At 45.0% G+C, this 21973-nt stretch overlaps 1 pseudogene; it reads left to right on the top strand.

The window, feature by feature from the left end:
- The first annotated feature begins 19964 nt into the window (after positions 1-19964).
- LOC139835936 (glyoxylate/hydroxypyruvate reductase HPR3-like) lies at positions 19965-21505 on the top strand (annotated as a pseudogene).
- Positions 21506-21973: the final 468 nt, after the last annotated feature.

Below are 21973 nucleotides of genomic sequence, written 5' to 3'. Positions count from 1 at the left end.
TTCTCTTCGTTAAATTGTAATATGGTTGGAATTGGAAAATGATACATGTAGTAATTGCTATTAATGTCTTGGGTAATGTGATACTTGGCAATTGTTGTGCTCATGTTTAAGCTCTTGCATCATATACTTTGCACCCATTAATGAAGAAATACATAGAGCATGCTAAAATTTGGTTTGCATATTTGGTTTCTCTAAGGTCTAGATAATTTCTAGTATTGAGTTTGAACAACAAGGAAGACGGTGTAGAGTCTTATAATGTTTTCAATATGTCTTTTATGTGATTTTTTGCTGCACCGGTTCATCCTTGTGTTTGTTTCAAATAGCCTTGCTAGCCTAAACCTTGTATCGAGAGGGAATACTTCTCATGCATCCAAATACTTGAGCCAACCACTATGCCATTTGTGTCCACCATACCTACCTACTACATGGTATTTCTCCGCCATTACAAAGTAAATTGCTTGAGTGCTATGATACGTCTCAGACGTATCGATAATTTCTTATGTTCCATGCCACATTATTGATGTTATCTACATGTTTTATGCACACTTTATGTCATATTCGTGCATTTTCTGGAACTAACCTATTAACAAGATGCCGAAGTGCCAGTTGCTATTTTCTGCTGTTTTTGGTTTCAGAAATCCTAGTAACGAAATATTCTCGGAATTGGACGAAATCAACGCCCAGGGTCCTATTTTGCCACGAAGCTTCCAGAAGACCGAAGAGGAGGCAGAAGTGGGGCCACGAGGGGGCCACACCATAGGGCGGCGCGGCCCGAGGCCCTGGCCGCGCCGACCTAGGGTGTGGGGCCCTCGTGCCCTTCCTGACCTACCCTTCCGCCTACTTAAAGCCTCCGTGACGAAACCCCGGATGCAAGAGCCACGATACGGAAAACCTTGCGAGACGCCGCCACCGCCGATCCCATCTCGGGGGATCCGAGAGATCGCCTCGGCACCCTGCCGGAGAGGGGATTCATCTCCCGGAGGACTCTACACCGCCATGGTCGCCTCCCGGAGTGATGTGTGAGTAGTCTACCCCTGGACTATGGGTCCATAGCTGTAGCTAGATGGTTGTCTTCTCCCCATTGTGCTATCATTGTCGGATCTTGTGAGCTGCCTAACATGATCAAGATCATCTATCCTAATTTGTATGTTGCGTTTGTTGGGATCCGATGAATAGAGAATACTTGTTATGTTGATTATCAAAGTTATATCTACGTGTTGTTTATGATCTTGCATGCTTTCCGTTACTAGTAGATGCTCGGCCAAGTAGATGCTTGTAACTCCAAGAGGGAGTACTTATGCTCGATAGTGGGTTCATGCACGCATTGACACAGGACAGTGTGTGAAAGTTCTAAGGTTGTGTTGTCTTGTTGCCACTAGGGATAAAACATTGATGCTATGTCTAAGGATGTAGTTGTTGATTACATTACGCACCATACTTAATGCAATTGTCTGTTGCTTTGCAACTTAATGCCGGGAGGGGGTTCGGATGATAACTTTGAAGGTGGACTTTTTAGGCATAGATGCGGTTGGATGGCGGTCTATGTACTTTGTCGTAATGCCCAATTAAATCTCACTATACTCATCATGATATGTATGTGCATGGTCATGCCCTCTTTATTTGTCAATTGCCCAACTGTAATTTGTTCACCCAACATCTTTTGTTTATCTTATGGGAGAGACACCTCTAGTGAGCTGTGGACCCCGGTCCAATTCTCTTTCTTGAAATACAATCTCTTGCAATACTTGTTCTCTGTTTTCTGCAAACAATCATCTTCCACACAATACGGTTAATCCTTTGTTACAACAAGCCGGTGAGATTGACAACCTCACTGTTTCGTTGGGGCAAAGTACTTTGGTTGTGTTGTGCGGGTTCACGTTGGCGCGGAATCCACTGGTGTTGCGCCGCACTACATCCCGCCGCCATCAACCTTCAACGTGCTTCTTGGCTCCTCCTGGTTCGATAAACCTTGGTTTCTTTTCGAGGAAAACTTGCTGCTGTGCGCATCATACCTTCCTCTTGGGGTTCCCAACGAACGTGTGAGTTACACGCGATCAAGCATATTTTAAAGCGCCGTTGCCGGGGAGATCAAGACAGCTGCAGGGGAGTCTCCACTTCTCAATCTCTTTACTTTGTTTTTGTCTTGCTTAGTTTTATTTACTACTTTGTTTGCTGCACTAAATCAAAATACAAAAAAAAAATTAGTTGCTAGTTTTACTTTATTTGCTATCTTGTTTGCTATATCAAAAACACAAAAATTAGTTTACTTGCATTTACTTTATCTAGTTTGCTTTATTTATTGTCTTGCACTCTATATTAAAAATACAAAAAAAATTAGTCACTTTTGTTACCATGTCTAGCTCTGAACCTGTTACTTCTTCGCACTTTGAAGAATTAGTCTTCACTTTTAAACAAGGGGATGAGGAGAGTTTTAAGGATGCTTGGTCTAGAATTTTTACTTCTTATCGTAAAAGCTGAACCTCAAATGACTCTAAGTTTGCTCCTTAGTAATTTTTATTTTGGTCTTATGGTTTGTTATAGATATGCTTTGGATACTTTAGTGGGAGGAGATTTCCTTCATTGCAATGGGGATCAAGCTTTTAATGCCATAAAGAAGTTGGTTGCATCACATGATTCAGCTAATAACTTTGATTCAGCCCTCACTAGCATATATAGTAGATTAAACAATCTCGAGATAAGTACATCTCGCTTGGATGATAACTATTGCCACGTTAAGTAATCGTCTTGAACAAGTTTTAGTGAATTCTAAACTCTCATTGTGGGATCGTCTTTGTTAAAATTGTTATCGGTGATCGAACTCTCCATGCCTCTTGTGATATTATGTATGAATTTTGCCTTATGCCTGAAAGTATTTATAAATCTTTAAAACTTTGGGGAGTTGATGAAGGAGGAGAAGAAATAACTCTCATTGATAACTCTACTATAATTCCTAAAGGAATAGCCGCAGGTGTGCATACAACCATTCTTGGAAGGACAATATCCATTGATTATCTTGTTATTGAAACAGGAAAACTCACACTCGGAAGATCCTACTTTGAAACTATTGGGAGCAGTCATTGATGTTGGAGAAGGCACTCTGAAATTCACCTCTATACCGGGGGGAAATCATATATTTCCTAAACCCAAGGGAAAGAAAAACAATAAGAAAGGTAAGGGTAAAGCCCAAGGTAAGGTTGACACACCATCTCTCGATAATACTTGATACACACTTTCTGCGCCTAGCTGAAAGGCGTTAAAGAAAAGCGCTTATGGGAGACAACCCATGTTTTTACCTACAGTACTTTGTTTTTATTTTGTGTCTTGGAAGTTGTTTACTACTGTAGCAACCTCTCCTTATCTTAGTTTTGTGTTTTGTTGTGCCAAGTTAAGCCGTTGATAGAAAAGTAAGTACTAGATTTGGATTACTGCACAGTTCCAGATTTCTTTGCTGTCACGAATCTGGGTCCACCTCCCTGTAGGTAGCTCAGAAAATTAAGCCAATTTACGTGCATGATCCTCAGATATGTACGCAACTTTCATTCAATTTGAGAATTTTCATTTGAGCAAGTCTGGTGCCATTTTAAAATTCGTCAATACGAACTGTTCTGTTTTGACAGATTCTGCCTTTTATTTCGCATTGCCTCTTTTGCTATGTTGGATGAATTTCTTTGATCCACTAATGTCCAGTAGCATTATGCAATGTCCAGAAGTGTTAAGAATGATTGTGTCACCTCTGAATATGTCAATTTATATTATGCACTAACCCTCTAATGAGTTGTTTCGAGTTTGGTGTGGAGAAAGTTTTCAAGGATCAAGAGAGGAGTATGATGCAACATGATCAAGGAGAGTGAAAGCTCTAAGCTTGGGGATGCCCCGGTGGTTCACCCCTGCATATATTAAGAAGACTCAAGCGTCTAAGCTTGGGGATGCCGAAGGCATCCCCTTCTTCATCGACAACATTATCGGGTTCCTCCCCTGAAACTATATTTTTATTCCATCACATCTTATGTGCTTTTTCTTGGAGCGTCGGTTTGTTTTTGTTTTTTGTTTTGTTTGAATAAAATGGATCCTAGCATTCACTTTATGGGAGAGAGACACGCTCCGCTGTAGCATATGGACAAGTATGTCCTTGGTTTCTACTCATAGTATTCATGGCAAAGTTTCTCCTTCGTTAAATTGTTATATGGTTGGAATTGGAAAATGATACATGTAGTAATTGCTACAAATGTCTTGGGTAATGTGATACTTGGCAATTGTTGTGCTCATGTTTAAGCTCTTGCATCATATGCTTTGCACCCATTAATGAAGAAATACATAGAGCAAGCTAAAATTTGGTTTGCATATTTGGTTTCTCGAAGGTCTAGATAATTTCTAGTATTGAGTTTGAACAACAAGGAAGACGATGTAGATTCTTATAATGTTTATAATATGTCTTTTATGTGAGTTTTGCTGCACCGGTTCATCCTTGTGTTTGTTTCAAATAAACCTTGCTAGCCTAAACCTTGTATCGAGAGGGAATACTTCTCATGCATCCAAAATACTTGAGCCAACCACTATGCCATTTGTGTCCACCATACCTACCTACTACATGGTATTTTCCGCCATTCCAAAGTAAATTGCTTGAGTGCTACCTTTAAAATTCCATCATTCACCTTTGCAATATATAGCTCATGGGACAAATAGATTAAAAACTATTGTGGTATTGAATATGTAATTATGCACTTTATCTCTTATTAAGTTGCTTGTTGTGCGATAACCATGTTTCTTTGGGGACGCCATCAACTATTCATTGTTGAATTTCATGTGAGTTGCTATGCATGTCCGTCTTGTCTGAAGTAAGAGAGATCTACCACCTTATGGTTAAGCATGCATATTGTTAGAGAAGAACATTGGGCCGCTAACTGAAGCCATGATCCATGGTGGAAGTTTCAGTTTTGGACATATATCCTCAAATCTCAAATGAGAAAATTATTAATTGTTGTTACATGCTTATGCATAAAAGAGGAGTCCATTATCTGTTGTCTATGTTGTCCCGGTATGGATGTCTAAGTTGAAGAATAATCAATAGCGAGAAATCCAATGCGAGCTTTCTCCTTAGACCTTTGTACAGGCGGCATAGAGGTACCCCTTTGTGACACTTGGTTAAAACAGTGCATTGTGATGATCCGGTAGTCCAAGCTAATTAGGACAAGGTGCGGGCACTATTAGTACACTATGCATGAGGCTTGCAACTTATAAGATATAATTTACATGATGCATATGCTTTATTACTACCGTTGACAAAATTGTTTCATGTTTTCAAAATCAAAGCTCTAGCACAAATATAGCAATCGATGCTTTTCCTCTATGGAGGACCATTCTTTTACTTTCAATGTTGAGTCAGTTCACCTATTTCTCTCCACCTCAAGAAGCAAACACTTGTGTGAACTGTGCATTGATTCCTACATACTTGCTTATTGCACTTATTATATTACTCTATGTCGACAATATCCATGAGATATACATGTTACAAGTTGAAAGCAACCGCTGAAACTTAATCTTCTTTTGTGTTGCTTCAATGCCTTTACTTTGAATTATTGCTTTATGAGTTAACTCTTATGCAAGACTTATTGATGCTTGTCTTGAAGTGCTATTCATGAAAAGTCTTTGCTATATGATTCACTTGTTTACTCATGTCATATACATTGTTTTGATCGCTGCATTCACTACATATGCTTTACAAATAGTATGATCAAGATTATGATGGCATGTCACTCCGAAATTATCTGTGTTATCGTTTTACCCGCTGGGACGAGCAGAACTAAGCAGGGATGCTGATACGTCTCCGACGTATCGATAATTTCTTATGTTCCATGTCACATTATTGATGTTATCTACATGTTTTATGCACACTTTATGTCATATTCGTGCATTTTCTGGAACTAACCTATTAACAAGATCTTGGAAGTGCCGATTTAACATTTGTTTTCTGCTGTTTTTGGTTTCAGAAATCCTAGTAACGAAATATTCTCGGAATTGGACGAAATCAACGCCCAGGGTCCTATTTTGCCATGAAGCTTCCATAAGACCGAAGAGGAGACGAAGTGGGGCCACGAGGGGGCCACACCATAGGGCGGCGCGGCCCAGGCCCTGGCCGCGCCGACCTAGGGTGTGGGGCCCTCGTGCCCCTTCCTGACCTGCCCTTCCGCCTACTTAAAGCCTCCGTGACGAAACCCCGATCTGAGAGCCACGATACGGAAAACCTTACTGAGACGCCGCCACCGCCGATCCCATCTCGGGGGATCCAGGAGATCGCCTCCGGCACCCTGCCGGAGAGGGGATTCATCTCCCGGAGGACTCTACACCGCCATGGTCGCCTCCGGAGTGATGTGTGAGTAGTCTACCCCTGGACTATGGGTCCATAGCTGTAGCTAGATGGTTGTCTTCTCCCCATTGTGCTATCATTGTCGGATCTTGTGAGCTGCCTAACATGATCAAGATCATCTATCTGTAATTCTATATGTTGCGTTTGTTGGGATCCGATGAATAGAGAATACTTGTTATGTTGATTATCAAAGTTATATCTACGTGTTGTTTATGATCTTGCATGCTTTCCATTACTAGTAGATGATCTGGCCAAGTAGATGCTTGTAACTCCAAGAGGAGTACTTATGCTCGATAGTGGGTTCATGCCTGCATTGACACAGGACGATGTGAGAAAGTTCTAAGGTTGTGTTGTGCTATTGCCACTAGGGATAAAACATTGATGCTATGTCTAAGGATGTAGTTGTTGATTACATTACACACCATACTTAATGCAATTGTCTGTTGCTTTGCAACTTAATACTGGAGGGGGTTCGGATGATAACTTTGAAGGTGGACTTTTTAGGCATAGATGCGGTTGGATGGCGGTCTATGTACTTTGTCGTAATGCCCAATTAAATCTCACTATACTCATCATGATATGTATGTGCATGGTCATGCCCTCTTTATTTGTCAATTGCCCAACTGTAATTTGTTCACCCAACATCTTTTATTTATCTTATGGGAGAGACACCTCTAGTGAGCTGTGGACCCAGGTCCAATTCTCTTTCTTGAAATACAATCTCTTGCCAATACTTGTTCTACTTGTTTTACGCAAACAATCATCTTCCACACAATACGGTTAATCCTTTGTTACAGCAAGCCGGTGAGATTGACAACCTCAGCATTTCGTTGGGGCAAAGTACTTTGGTTGTGTTGTGCAGGTTCACGTTGGCGCCGGAATCCCTGGTGTTGCGCCGCACTACATCCCGCCGCCATCAACCTTCAACGTGCTTCTTGGCTCCTCCTGGTTCGATAAACCTTGGTTTCTTTCTGAGGGAAAACTTGCTGCTGTGCGCATCATACCTTCCTCTTGGGGTTCCCAACGAACGTGTGAGTTACACGCGATCATGCTACCTTTAAACAATTCAAAATTTATTACCTCTGATTTGTGTCAATGTTTTATAGCTCATGAGGAAGTATGTGGTGTTTATCTTTCAATCTTGTTGGGCAACTTTCACCAATGGACTAGTGGCTTCATCCGCTTATCCAATAATTTTGCAAAAAGAGCGCAATGGGATTCCAGTCCCAAATTAATTAATAAATATAGACACTCCTCCATGGTATGTGATTGATTGGACGGCACCCGAAGGATTCGGTTAGCCATGGCTTGAGAAAGCAAAGGTGGGGAGGAGTGTCATCATAATAAAACTAAAATAAAAAGGCACTCCTTCATGGTATGAGATTGTTGGCAGGCACACGAAGGATTCGGTTAGCCATGGTTTGTGAAAGAAAGGTTGGAAGGAGTGCCACACAAAAAATAAAATAAAATGGGAGCCGCTCTTTGAAGGTTTGTCTGGCAAGGGGGTTAGAGTGCCCACTACCATTCGTTGACAACAACAAACACCTCTCAAAATTTTACTTTTATTGCTCTCTATATGTTTTCAAAATCAAAGCTCTAGCACAAATATAGCAATCGATGTTTTTCCTCTATGAGGACCATTCTTTTACTTTCAATGTTGAGTCAGTTCACCTATTTCTCTCCACCTCAAGAAGCAAACACTTGTGTGAACTGTGCATTGATTCCTACATACTTGCTTATTGCACTTATTATATTACTCTATGTTGACAATATCCATGAGATGTACATGTTACAAGTTGAAAGCAACCGCTGAAACTTAATCTTCCTTTGTGTTGCTTCAATGTCTTTACTTTGAATTATTGCTTTATGAGTTAACTCTTATGCAAGACTTATTGATGCTTGTCTTGAAGTGCTATTCATGAAAAGTCTTTGCTTTATGATTCATTTGTTTACTCATGTCATTACCATTGTTTGGATCGCTGCATTCACTACATATGCTTTACAAATAGTATGATCAAGGTTATGATGGCATGTCACTCCAGAAATTATCTTTGTTATCGTTTTACCTGCTCGGGACGAGCAGAAGTAAGCAGGGATGCGATACGTCTCCGACGTATCGATAATTTCTTATGTTCTATGCCACATTATTGATGTTATCTACATGTTTTATGCACACTTTATGTCATATTCGTGCATTTTACGGAACTAACCTATTAACAAGATGCCGAAGTGCCGATTCTTTGTTCTGCTGTTTTTGGTTTCAGAAATCCTAGTAACGAAATATTCTCGGAATTGGACGAAATCAACGCCCAGGTTCCTATTTTGCCCGGAAGCATCCAGAACACCCGAGAGTCGCCAGAGTGGACCCACAGGGGGCCCAGACCATAGGCCGGCGCGGCCCAGGCCCTGGCCGCGCCGCCCTATAGTGTCGGCGCCCCTTCGACCTTCCGAGGCTGCCCTTCCGCCTATTTAAAGCCTCCGTCGCGAAAACCCTGATACGTTCGACGAAAACCACAGAAACCTTCCAGAGCCGCCGCCATCACGAGGCCAAGATCTGGGGGACAGGAGTCTCTGTTCCGGCACGCTGCCGGAGCGGGGAAGTGCCCCCGGAAGGCTTCTCCATCGACACCGCTGCCATCTCCACCGCCATCTTCATCACCGCTGCTGCTCCCATGAGGAGGGAGTAGTTCACCCCCGAGGCTGAGGGCTTCGCTGTAGCTATGTGGTTCATCTCTCTCCCATGTACCTCAATACAATAATCTCATGAGCTGCTTTACATGATTGAGATTCATATGAGTTTTGTATCACAATTTATCTATGTGCTACTCTAGCAATGTTATTAAAGTAGTTTTATTCCTCCTGCACGTGTGTAAAGGTGACAGTGTGTGCACCGTGTTAGTACTTGGTTTATGCTATGATCATGATCTCTTGTAGATTGCGAAGTTAACTATTGCTATGATAATATTGATGTGATCTATTCCTCCTACATATGCATGAAGGTGACAGTGTGCATGCTATGTTAGTACTTGGTTTAGTCTTTTGATCTATCTTACACTACAAGGTTACTAAAATATGAACATTAGATGGTGTGGAGCTTGTTAACTCCGGCATTGAGGGTTCGTGTAATCCTACGCAATGTGTTCATCATCCAACAAAAGTGTAGAGTATGCATTTATCTATTCTGTTATGTGATCAATGTTGAGAGTGTCCACTAGTGAAAGTGTAATCCCTAGGCCTTGTTCCTAAATACTGCTATCGCTGCTTGTTTACTGTTTTACTGTGTTACTACTGCTGCAATACTACCACCATCAACTACACGCCAGCAAGCTATTTTACGCTTGCTTGTTACTCTTTTGCTCATACTTATTCATACCACCTGTATTTCACTATCTCTTCGCCGAACTAGTGCACCTATTTGGTGTGTTGGGGACACAAGAGACTTCTTGCTTTGTGGTTGCAGGGTTGCATGAGAGGGATATCTTTGACCTCTTCCTCCCTGAGTTCGATAAACCTTGGGTGATCCACTTAAGGGAAAACTTGTTGCTGTTCTACAAACCTCTGCTCTTGGAGGCCCAACACTGTCTACAGGAAAGGAGGGGGAACGTAGACATCACTCCCCTGCTCCACCCCTGCCGCGCCCGCGCCTCCCCGGATCCGCCCCTGCCTCCCCATAGGTAATTGTTTTTTGCATTTTACTAATTACTTGTTGCAATCTGAAAAATAGAAAATAGAAATAGAAATGGAAAATAGGAGATAGAAATAGAAATGGAAAATAGAAATGGAAAATAGAAAATAGAAATAGAAATGGAAAATAGCAAATAGAAATAGAAATATGATTCTAACAATTTGAATTTGTTGTTGTCTAAACTAGGCCGATGGCGTGACGACCCCGGGTCCCTACGCTTGACGCGATTCGAGACGGTCGCCGACATCGCCGAGGGTGAGCTAAAACTCCACCTCCTCCATATTTTTTACATCACTAGATTCATTTTTCAAGTAAAGTTGCGTAACCTAGGTGTCACTTCCCGTCCGCGAGCGTTACGCGGATAAATATGCATTAGTGGTCGGCATATTTTCAACCGTAACGCTTGCGGCATTTACGGGACAGTCGGCGGATGCGTAGTTGTCTACGTTTTCCATGTTCTACTCCGGTCCGAGTCAGGATTTCGGCGGCGCCTCCCCATTGTTCTCCGGATGCACATCCTCTCGGTTTTTTGCCGAGACGTGTATCGGGAGAGCAGCGGGGAGGTGCTGCCGAAATTCTGACTTGGACCGGGGTAGAGCATGGAGAACGTAGCCAACTACGGATCCGGCGGCTGCTAGGAGCCCACCTAGTAGAGATGTAGGTTGATGCATGCGTTTCGCCCGGTAAAATAAATAAAAATATGATGCATTTAATTTCATGGTACTATTTGTTGTTTGTCTCCCAATCAAGCGAGAGGATGGCTGATAATGGGTGGATGTACAGTGGCCGTGCTAGTTCGACTGAAATGACAGAAGAGTGGGTATGGAAGACCAATTTATTAGTGAAGGAGTTAGCGCGTGGTTCAAAGTCAGGCGTTCGTCCAAGTTGCCCTTGCGCTCGTTGCAAGAGGCGTCATCGTCACGGAAAGGATGATATGACTAAACATCTTTGGTTGAATGGGTATATGCCTGATTACGTCACGTGTGTCGAATTTGCTCAGTACGAACGTGACAGAGGTGAGGTGATGAGGCAGCGAATCGATGTCAATGAGGACGATGGGATTAGATACTTGCTAGATGATCTCCACGATGCCTACATGCCAGAATCGCCAGAACAGGAGGAACCGCGAGCCGGAGGGACCGCCCGAGCAGGAGGAACCGCCAGAACCGGAGGAACCCGAGCCTACCGCAAAGGCCTTCTATGATATGATGGCTGCGGCTAAGAGGCCTCTATACGAGGGTGCAAAAATTTCTCAGCTCGATGCGATCGCGCAAGTACTAGCCGACAAGGCCCAGTTCGACAGCACCCGTGCATGCTTTGAAAAAAATTTGGTAACAGTTGGTAACATGTTGCCCGAAGGCCATTGTCTGCCTAAAACCATGTATGCAGCAAAGAAAATGTTGAAAGCGCTCAGCATGGATTATGTGAAGTATGATTGTTGTCCCAAAAACTGTCTTTTGTTTTGGAAAGAGTTTGCGGATGACAAATATTGTAGCAAGTGTGGGTCCTCTAGGTATCATGAGATAACTTGAGCTAATGGTGAGAAGGTCTGAGACAAAAGTCGCCGTGAAGATTCTTCGTTATCTCCCGTTCATAAAAAGAATCCAACGGCTTTACATGTCCGAGGAGTCAGCCAAACAGATGACGTGGCATAAGAACGGGTTGAGATTCAAGGACGCGGAGGGACGACTAAACATGGGGCACCCATCTGATGGTAAAGCATGGCAGAACTTCGATGCAAAACACCCTGATAAGGCAAATGATGCTCGGAATGTCAGAATTGCGATAGCAACCGATGGATTCAATCCATATGGTATGTCAGCATCCACGTACAGCTATTGGCCCGTGTTTGTTATTCCGCTCAATCTCCCTCCCGGAGTCCTTATGCAAAGGAAGACCATATTCCTGTCGATGATCATTCCAGGGCCACGATTACCGGGGAAGAATTTGAGTGTATTCATGCAACCGCTTGTGGATGATTTGCACCACTCTTGGCACCATGGGACCTTGACATACGACCGAGCAACGAAGACAAACTTTGTCATGAAAGTTTGGTTCCAATATTCCATGCACGACCTACCTGGGTACGCTCTATTTTGCGGGCATTGTACAGTTTGGTAGGTTTCCATGCCCAGTGTGCAGGCACCGATTGGAGTTCATTTGGCTGAATGCGGGTCGCAAATATGTCGCATTTGACAAACATCGAAAGTACCTCAAAAGAGGGCATCGGTTCAGAGGAGACAAAAAGAACTTCACAAAGGGCAAAGTTGTGCGTGAAGAAGAAACGATACCAAAGTTCAATGGTGAAACTGTTGATGGTGAGCTACGTGCTCTCCAGCGTAGTAAAGAACCCGACAAAACATATGTGGGATATGGTGAGACACACAAGCTGGACTCACGTGCCAGGCTTAACGCAGCTCGAGTATTACAAGGATCTCGAACTTCCCCATAACATCGATATGATGCACACCGAAAAGAATGTGGGGGAGTTCGTTTTTAACACCGTCCTGAACATTCCTGACAAGACAAAGGATAATGTCAAGGCTAGAGTCGATGTTGAGAATCTGTGTGACAGGCAAAGACTACACATGCATCCTCCTGAGGGCAATAGAAAAAATTGGGTCAAGCCGCATGCCAACTACGTGCTTGATAGTCTCCGAAAGAAGGAGGCAATGATGTGGCTGAAATACGCCGTTATGTTCCCAGAGATGGCTATTGTTCGAATATGAGTAAGGGAGTCAATCTTACAACAGGAAAAGTAAACGGGCTCAAGAGTCACGACTATCATATATGGATTGAGCGGCTGATGCCGGTGATGGTTCGAGGGTATCTCCCCGAGCATGTCTGGCGAGTGCTTGCGGAGTTGAGCCATTTCTTCCGCACGGGCTGTGCTAAGCAGATATGTGAGTCGGTGATTGAGAAGCTGCATGATCAAGTGCCCGAGTTGTTATGCAAGTTAGAGATGATCTTTCCACCAGGTTTCTTTACTCCGATGTTACATCTCATTGTGCATCTTGCGAACGAGGCACTCTTGGGTGGACCGGTGCAGTATCGTTGGCAGTTTTGTATTGAGAGAGAGTTCAAGTATATTCGAAACAAATGTGGCAACAAAAATAAGATTGAAGCATGCATAGCTGAGGCAACTATCCTCCGGGAGATGGCAGACGCCACGACAACGTACTATGCGGATGATGTTCCCACTATGCATAACCCGATATCTCGGTACAATATCGACGAGCCCAAGCATGACCCCAAGCTCCTCCTCTTCAAATGTCACGGTGGCAAGGCTGGTGCCTCTAAAAAGGGCATCTTGACAAAGGAAGAGAAAGATTGCATAATGTTTTATGTGGTTACGAACATGCAAGAAGTGCTCAAATTCATAAGGTAAAATGGTGAACAAATTACTTTGCAATTAGTAACTCGATTTTTGGTCTAATACGTTTTCTCCCTTTTAGCCAATACAAGGATGAATATTGGACGAGATCGACGGATCCCTCTGATGCGGAGATGGAGATTCTTTTGAAAGAGAGTCGTCCCGGAAAGAAAAAATTCCTGGATTGGTTCTACGAAAAAGTAATTTCTAACAAGTCCCTTTTAGCCAATACTTTTGCAATCCGTGACTTGTCCCTCTTATTACACGTAACTAATGCAAAGAAACAATTTGAACTGAATTTGTAGGGAGGTGATCCCAACGTTGAGATGACGGATGAGCTGAGATGTGTTTCCCAGGGTTGCAACCGTAGAATCTCAATGTATGAGAAGTACGATGTGAATGGGTATCGCTTCCATACAGTATCACCGAGAAGAATCGGCCTAACCCAAAAACTATAAATACTAGGGTCTTCACCAAAGGATCCGATGACATAGAATACTACGGAAGGTTAGAGAATGTATACGAGCTGACATTCAATAGTACAAACATACAACTCAATCTCGTTGTGTTCAAATGCCACTGGTTCGACCCACAAGTTGGACGGAGAAGCACTCCTTCCATTGGGTTAGTGGAAGTTAGGCCTTCAACCTGCTATAGCGGAGCCGATGTCTTTGTTGTGGCTTACCAAGCCAAGCAAGTTTATTATTTGCCCTACCCATGTCAAAAGGAGTACCTCAAAGGCTGGGAAGTCGTGTTCAAGGTATCACCACATGGTAAGCTACCCATGCCCTCCGACGAGGATTACAACAACATTGACCCTGTAACATACGAGGGAATTTTTTTATCAAGAGCAAGAGAACTTTGGGGATTTCGAAATAGAAATTGGTCTTGAGGACCTCGAGAACGAGGCACATCTTCATGGTGAAAGCAGTGGTGGACCTAAAGGACATACAAATGCTCACCAAGTTACATGAGGGCAATGGGTTCAATGATGAGCCTCCAGGACATTCCCACCCAACCTCATTACTCACATGATACGATAGTGATAGTGAAAATGAGAACCCAATGCCTCGTTATGAGAACCCAATGCCTCATTATGATAGTGATGATTCGAGGTGAGGGTCCTTTATGCCTTTATGCTTAGTATCTATTTTTCCATATGCTTCTTATACTTAGTATTTATTTTTCAATATGCTTCTTATGCTTAGTATCTATTTTTCAATATGCTTCTTATGCTTAGTATCTATTTTTCAATATGCTTCTTATGCTTAGTATCTATTTTTCAATATGCTTCTTATGCTTAGTATCTATTTTTTGCTTAGTGTCTACATTTTATTAAGGCATGAATGCTTACTTGTTTACTCTTTGTCAATGCAGGTGATTGATCAATATGAGCGGAAGCAAGCAATCCATGAACTCCATTTTGAAGAGTATGAGCCAACGAAGTTCACCGGGACCACTAGAAGTGGAAGACCAACGCGTGCCGGCTCGCGTTACGCGGACGATGACACGGGTGGAGTTGGAGGTGGAGGTGTAGGTGGAGGTGGAGGACGTGGTGGAGGTGGAGGACGAGGTGGAGGTGGAGGACGAGGCTTTGGAGGACGAGGCGGAGGCGGAGGTGGAGGACGAGGACGAGGTGGAGGTGGAGGACGAGGACGAGGTGGAGGTGGACCTTTCCTTTGTGACATACCCTCGCTTACGGCGACGTGGCTTCCCGGTCCGCTCACACACGGTCTGCGAGGGGGAGATGGAGGTGGAGATGGAGGTGGAGATGGAGGTGGAATGGAGGGCGAAAAGGACGAGGAGGCGGAGAGGGAGATGGCGCCGAAGAAGTTGCGCATTCGTGGTGAAGCGCAAGTCCACGATGAGAGGAGGGAGCCTACTAGCCGGGATGCGAAAGCCCTCATCATCCCGAACGAAAAAGAGTAAGTTTAATTTTGAACATTTAGATTCATTTTGCTATGTACTAATGTTTTCATTATTGTGCATAACTGATTGGCATACTAATGTTTTGATTATTGTGCAGCAATTGGACATATGACAAGGGGTTCGCCGGCCGTCGAGCATGATTGGAGCTCTTATTAGGCGATGCGGCCGGGCTTTTACACTCCGGTCCCCGGCGGCGAGAAGAAGCTAGCCGAGACTTGGGCGGACTATGAGGCAGCTCCTTGCCCGGGCTTTGGGACAGCTTCTGACGCCGTGTACACCAAGTTTTGGGTAAAGCATGCTTCTCGAGTTTACTTCATAGTTGATGACCACACTATGCTAACTCATGTCTCTCTCACAATTATTCTTATGCATGATTGCAGACCCATTATAAGGTGCCTGATGATATGGTTGAGCAAGGGAGGGCGGTACTGACTAGGGCTTGTCAGAGGTTGACAAGGCAACGGTGGTACAATCGAAGCATACCGCATCGGGCACTTCAAGGCTGAGCAGTGGCACGAGGGTCAAGAAAGCCGACAATATCGGGACGATCCTCGGTGACAAAGGAAGATTACTTGAAGGTAAGTAAATATTCAATGAGACTCTATGTTGCTGCATAGTTGGGATTGCATTATGTGTTCTTCAAATGAGTTTTGGTTTTTGAGGTTATGCCCCTATGGTGCGAGAATAAGGAAGACGCATTTGAGGCCTTGGTAGCGAGGTGGGTTGGCGAAGACGCGACTTCAACGCCAAGAGCGCGTGCAACAAGGCAAACCGGGGCACCGGAGGAACACACAGTGCGGGAAGCCGCAACAGTGAGCGCTACAGGAAGCACAAGGTACATATATACATGGAACAACTTGCATTTATTTCCCCTCATATTACTACTTGATACACATAACATTTATCTTGTCTGTGCAGGAGGCGGAACTCGGGAGCCTCTCACCGAGGTGGGAGGGTGGCAGAAGATGAAGGCTGAAGCAGCCCGATCTGAGCCAGCCTCAGCCCTCGCTGCCGAGTACTTCGGCTATGCCGAAGAGGAGTTGGAGAAATCTTGCTCGGTGTTCAAGGGTCTTCATCCGGAGGTGGATGATCCTATTGAGCAGGAGACCGACTTGACGGCGATTATGGTGGCGGGGAGCGGCGCGGAGCATGGCCGCACGAAGCTTCTTAGTGGGGTGATCAAGCCGCAGAGGACCCTCACGCAGATCAGGTCTACCCTCACCACCGGCGACCCACCGGTCGCGCCTCCTCGACACCGTCGTACGGATGTAAGTTTTCTCATTTCCATCTTCTTTCCAACATTCATCCCTGAATGGCTAAATTGACATGACTCCTTTTCTTGGAAATTGTAGGCTCACTTTGAGGCCGCCTACGCGGCCGCTTATGAGAAGTATTTGACGGTTGTAGCAGAGTGGGACCTCAAGAGAGCGGCTTGGGAAGAGTACCAGGAGGCGACGAGTCGTGTAAGTTCCAATCTTTTATGGTTCGAAGACATGACAAGTCCCACCTCCCCTTTTTTTATATCTGCGGCGCTTGACATCTAAACTATCTTGCAGGCGGTCAGGACGTTCTTCTTGACTGGAGAGAGGATCACACTTCCGGCCGAGGAGCCAGCTAGGCCGGGGCCGACTCCAGTGTGCCCATCGAGGGAAGCTTTCGCGGCCACATACTACGCACGGACTCCGGTAAGTCCTGTGCCTAACCATTGTCTAAGCTGCTTTCACCGCTTTCCTTTCGCATGTCTAAGATGCTAACTCTTGTCAAACATGTAGGGCACGGGAAGTTCGCGGAACCGACCCTCTCTGGTTCGTCGTGCGAGGGCACACCGATGCACCCGGCCGCCATTCTCCCGGTGCTTCAGGTTTTTCTCCTGCTGGCGATGGTTCAGGCCATGGTTCTACTTCGGTCTACCTTGACAAAGGCCGGACGCCTGAATTTACAAGTAGGGAACTTGGTTGGACCCCCTGATCTTAGTTCCCCCTTAGCTAGGTGTCTAGCGGGTGTGTGTCGATCATGTGTGCCATGTGTTGACGATGTATGATGATCGTGTGTGCTACATGCCACATATTTGTATCACGATGATGTTGTTGCTACGTTTGATATGATGACGATGATGATTATGTGATGTGCTACATTTGTGATGCATTTCAATGTATATTACTGCCATTTGTGATGATTATTTGCTGTGCTTGCTGTGCTGGACCAGGAAAAGCGAGGGAAACCAAATTGTAAAGTCTGTGCCGACGGCAGCCCCCTAGCCGTGCCAAATGGCAGGAGCTGTGCCGACGGCTATGCCGTCGGCATAGAAGAGGGGACGGCAGCTGGGCTGGCGGAGCGCCTGGCGACGCGGCTGGGCCGATGGACCTAGGCCGACGGCTTGGCCGTCGGCACAGGAAAAGGGATGTGGACGCGTGGCGGCTCCAGGCCGTCCGAGCACAGCAGCTGGGCCGACGGCTTGGCCGTCGGCACAACTCCCTTCCTGGCCTAACGGCCGTTAGACGCTCAGCGGGCCCCACTCGGACTGTGCCGACGGCTACTGTGCCGACGGCGTTGTCTGACCGTCGGGCTGGACGCTGTGCCGACGGCGACAGGGGCTGTGCCGAGGCGATATTGTGCCGACGGCGGTGTGCCGACAGCCGTCGGCACAGGCCGGGCCGACGGCAGCGTACGCTGTGCCGACGGCTGCCGGCCGTCGGCCCCTCGGCGGGTTCCCGTAGTGCCGGGAATTAAAGCGCAACAGAAAAATAGGTTTGAATGTACTCGGTCGGTCGGTGGTTTGGTTGGGACTGTATGTGCAAAGGAATGAAGACTAGTGGTATTGCTAGTGGAGTATTGATACGAGACGACTCTGTTTTGAGTTTGCTACCCATGTACTAATGTTCATGAGGGGTCCCAGGAAAGTTACACAATGATGAACAACTGCATGTAAAATTTCTTAGAAGGTTATATATGAAAATTGATAAACTTGCAAGTAATTATATAAATATATTATTCTTGAAGTTTGCAAAAATAATTCTATCATCAGAGGTGCCACGGCACCAGCCTACCCCCTGCTGACTGTGTTCATCTAATAGCACCTACAACTAGCTGCCATCACCGCTCCCTCTATTACATCAATCTTTTCAATTAACCTAGAGCATGCCATTCACGTGGCACCAGAGCTATGCGGTAATTTTTTAGGTTCAAATTATAGCCAAATTAGTATTACAAATAAATAATACATCCTCCCTTAAAAAATCTGAAGATCCACATCCAAAAAGGCCCATGATTCTTGAAACAGAAATACACGGGCTCGTGTTGAATGGAATTGCATAGTACCTTCTATTAGATCGATCTTTTGGATAAACTGACTAGAACATGAAGTCCCCACAATCCAGGTAGGAGAAAATAATTCACGGTTGAGACCGGAAGATGTATAATTCCTCTAAGTGGCAGCATAGTGTTCATATACATATAGAGTTTCCCTATTGTAGCTACTCATCTCTTTTGTTCCAAGGACCAAAGAAAATGGAAAATAATGATTTTTTTTGTTTAATCACAGTTTCAAAGAAAAAAGGTAAAAAAATTAGATTCCACTTAAACCTTTTTCAAATTTTATTTAAGAAAAATGTGCCGATGTCTTTCATAGCATGATAAAATTGTCAATATACTTTACTAACTTTATGCACGAATTTTTTATAGCATTGTCAATAGACTTTATATATGATTTGATTTTAATTTGTCGAGTATTTGCATGCTTTCATCCTATGAACCAAACAACAGATTTCCACTTTCATTGGTACTTTGTTTTGCACACGTATTCCTATGACATGTCTCTGTTTTTATATCTATATTAGAAAAATCTACCAACTAAGGAGGTGTTTTTGTCGCTCTATAGAAAAAAAAAGAGGCTATTGTGAGTTTGGGGTTTTAGTGTTCCATTGTTATAGCGAGTATTTTCTGTGTAAGAAAATCAAACCACATCTTGATGTTTAATTATATGCCGAAAAAATTTAGATGTCCTACTATGTGCAAAATATCAATGTCAAATACCTTGTATACGCGGAAAGAACACATCATTGCCCACATCTATAATGCCTTTTTTCTTCTTTTGCTAGTTCAAATACGATCAAGAATTTAGTTAGTTCTAGGTTGACTCTAGAACCGATAGTTTTGTATAATGATTTGTGTATACGAGAATTGCACATGACCGTACAGTTGTATGTAGACTTGCAATTGCACATATATTTTTTCCTGTTATACATGAATTGCACATAAAATTTGGTGGCATCATTTAACCGAAAGTTAAGTTAGGTCTAGGCCGACGGGAAATAGCCCTGTCCCAAGTTTTTCTGATAAATTTGAAACTTTAAAGACTGTTCTAAGTTTTTTTTCTTGGAATCGAGCATAAAAGATAAGATTTGGAGCTTGAAATTCGAAACGGGATAGAAACCCAGAACAGGTTAGGACGGCATCTAAATCTAGAATATAGCTTAAACTATTGAAATGGTGAGACTATGTGTTTCTTGAGAAATGAGAACGAATCAGCGATCGAAGAATCTTGTTGATGGGTTTGTTATGTGATGCCGTTTTGTTATTTCTCAATTAGATTATGGTCGGCAGCCAGTAGTCACCACCAACCGTGCTGGTGTCACTCCTACTGATTCCATCCCCTCTACCGGCCAAGCTGTTGCCGGGATCCCGATGGAGACCACGCCCGCCGACGAGAAGCCGCTCGTGCTCCTGGCGCAGCCGCTCTTCCCGGAGTTCGCGGCAGCGCTCGCCGGCCGCTACCGGTTCGTTCTCGCCGTGGACGCCGACGCGGCGGCTGCGGCAGAGGCGAGGGTGCTGCTCGTGCCGGGGCTCGCGCCGGTCACTGCCGAACACCTGGCCAGGCTCCCTGCGCTGGAGCTCGTGGCGGGCACCTCCGTGGGAGTTGATCATGTTGATCTCGATACTTGCCGGAGCCGCGGGCTCAGCGTGACCAACGCCGGGCCAGCGTTCGCGGTCGACTCGGCCGACTACGCCGTCGGGCTCGTGGTGGCTGTGCTCCGTCGGGTGGCCGCCGCTGACGCGTACGTCCGGAGGGGCAGGTGGTCGGCCGACGGCGACTACCCTCAAGGTTAGCAGTACTTCTTGTCGCTAGTGACAAGTGCCGTGCCGTTCCGCGTTCAACGACTCTGTTTTCACATAGCTCGCTGCCATGGTCAATAGATCGCGGTGGCCAGAATTAGTTCATCGACATCGCTGTGACTGTACAATTACAACGCATGGTATCCTTTCTTGATTCATCTTGCATCGCGCTTGCAAATTGAATCTCGAACAGAATTAAATCGGACTCTTGTGCAATGGCAGGTGAGCGGGAAGCGAGTGGGGATCGTGGGGCTGGGCAACATCGGCTCCCGCGTCGCGCGGCGCCTCGCCGCCTTCGGCTGCGCCGTCTCCTACCACTCGAGGTCGCCGAAGCCTTCATCGCCGTACACGTTCGTCCCCGCGTTGCTCGACCTCGCCGCCGGCAGCGACGTGCTGGTGCTGTCCTGCGCGCTGACGGCCGAGACGAAGCACATGGTGAACCGGGAGGTGATGGAGGCGCTGGGGAAGGACGGCGTGCTCATCAACGTCGGCCGGGGCGGCCTGGTGGACGAGCCGGAGCTGGTGAGGTGCCTGCGGGACGGCGTGCTCGGCGGCGCCGGGCTGGACGTGTACGCGAACGAGCCGGCCGTGCCGCCGGAGCTGTTCGGCATGGACAACGTCGTGCTGTCGGACCACCGGGCCGTGATCACGCCGGAGTCCATGCGCGGCGTGCTCGAGGTCATCACCGCCAACCTCGAGGCCTTCTTCTCAGGGAGGCCGCTCGTCAGTCCTGTGCAGCTCTGAACTCTGAATAAAACGTTGATCGAAGTCGTCCCGGCCTGTGCGTGTGATTCTTTACGATCTGAACTCTGAAGAAGCTTCATCCTGGAAACTGGAATAGTGGAGTGCTCACTTCATTGTCGACAAAAGATGCGTTCCCTTATTTGGAAACACGAAAGATGTTACCTAGTAAAATCAAATTTCTGAGTGAACTCAGTCGAATGTAATCTTGGAGCAACCGATCAGGAATTTGAGAATATTCTTGCTCCCAGATGAACTTCACAAGAGGTAAATTTTACAAGACTCGGCATTATATCATCAATCTGTTGAAAACGTGTGGTAGTAGTAGTATACAAGGGTCCGTTAATTGACATCAAGGGCTCCACCATTCCCTTAGTACAAGATACCCCGTGGTTGCAGCAGAGGATCAGTAGGACAGGACCAAATTACTCGACAGTGATAATATAATGGAATAAAAAGATAGTATAACCTGAAAGGTAATAAAAATATTGCACAACTTGGATATGGTGTGGTCAAAGAATATATGGTTTGGTATGTTATACCGAAATGAGACTTCAACAAGAGCAGTGCAAACTTTATTGATTTTGATCAATATGTTTGATTTGTAAGAACCGGTACAAAGATGCTAAAATGAGTTGGAAGCAACATGAGGACAAATATCGTGTTTTCCAACAGTCAGACGACCTTGAAGTTCCTTTTGTATATCCTCTTGTGTGCATGGATTCAGACATACAGAAAGAGAAACATAATAGTCAAGTTATATAAGAAA

The sequence above is a fragment of the Lolium perenne genome, chromosome 2, assembly GCF_019359855.2.
Source record: "Lolium perenne isolate Kyuss_39 chromosome 2, Kyuss_2.0, whole genome shotgun sequence".
Taxonomy (NCBI): Eukaryota; Viridiplantae; Streptophyta; class Magnoliopsida; order Poales; family Poaceae; genus Lolium; species Lolium perenne.
The sequence above is the reverse complement of the archived record's forward strand: the minus strand, read 5'-3'. Positions and strand labels throughout refer to the sequence as shown.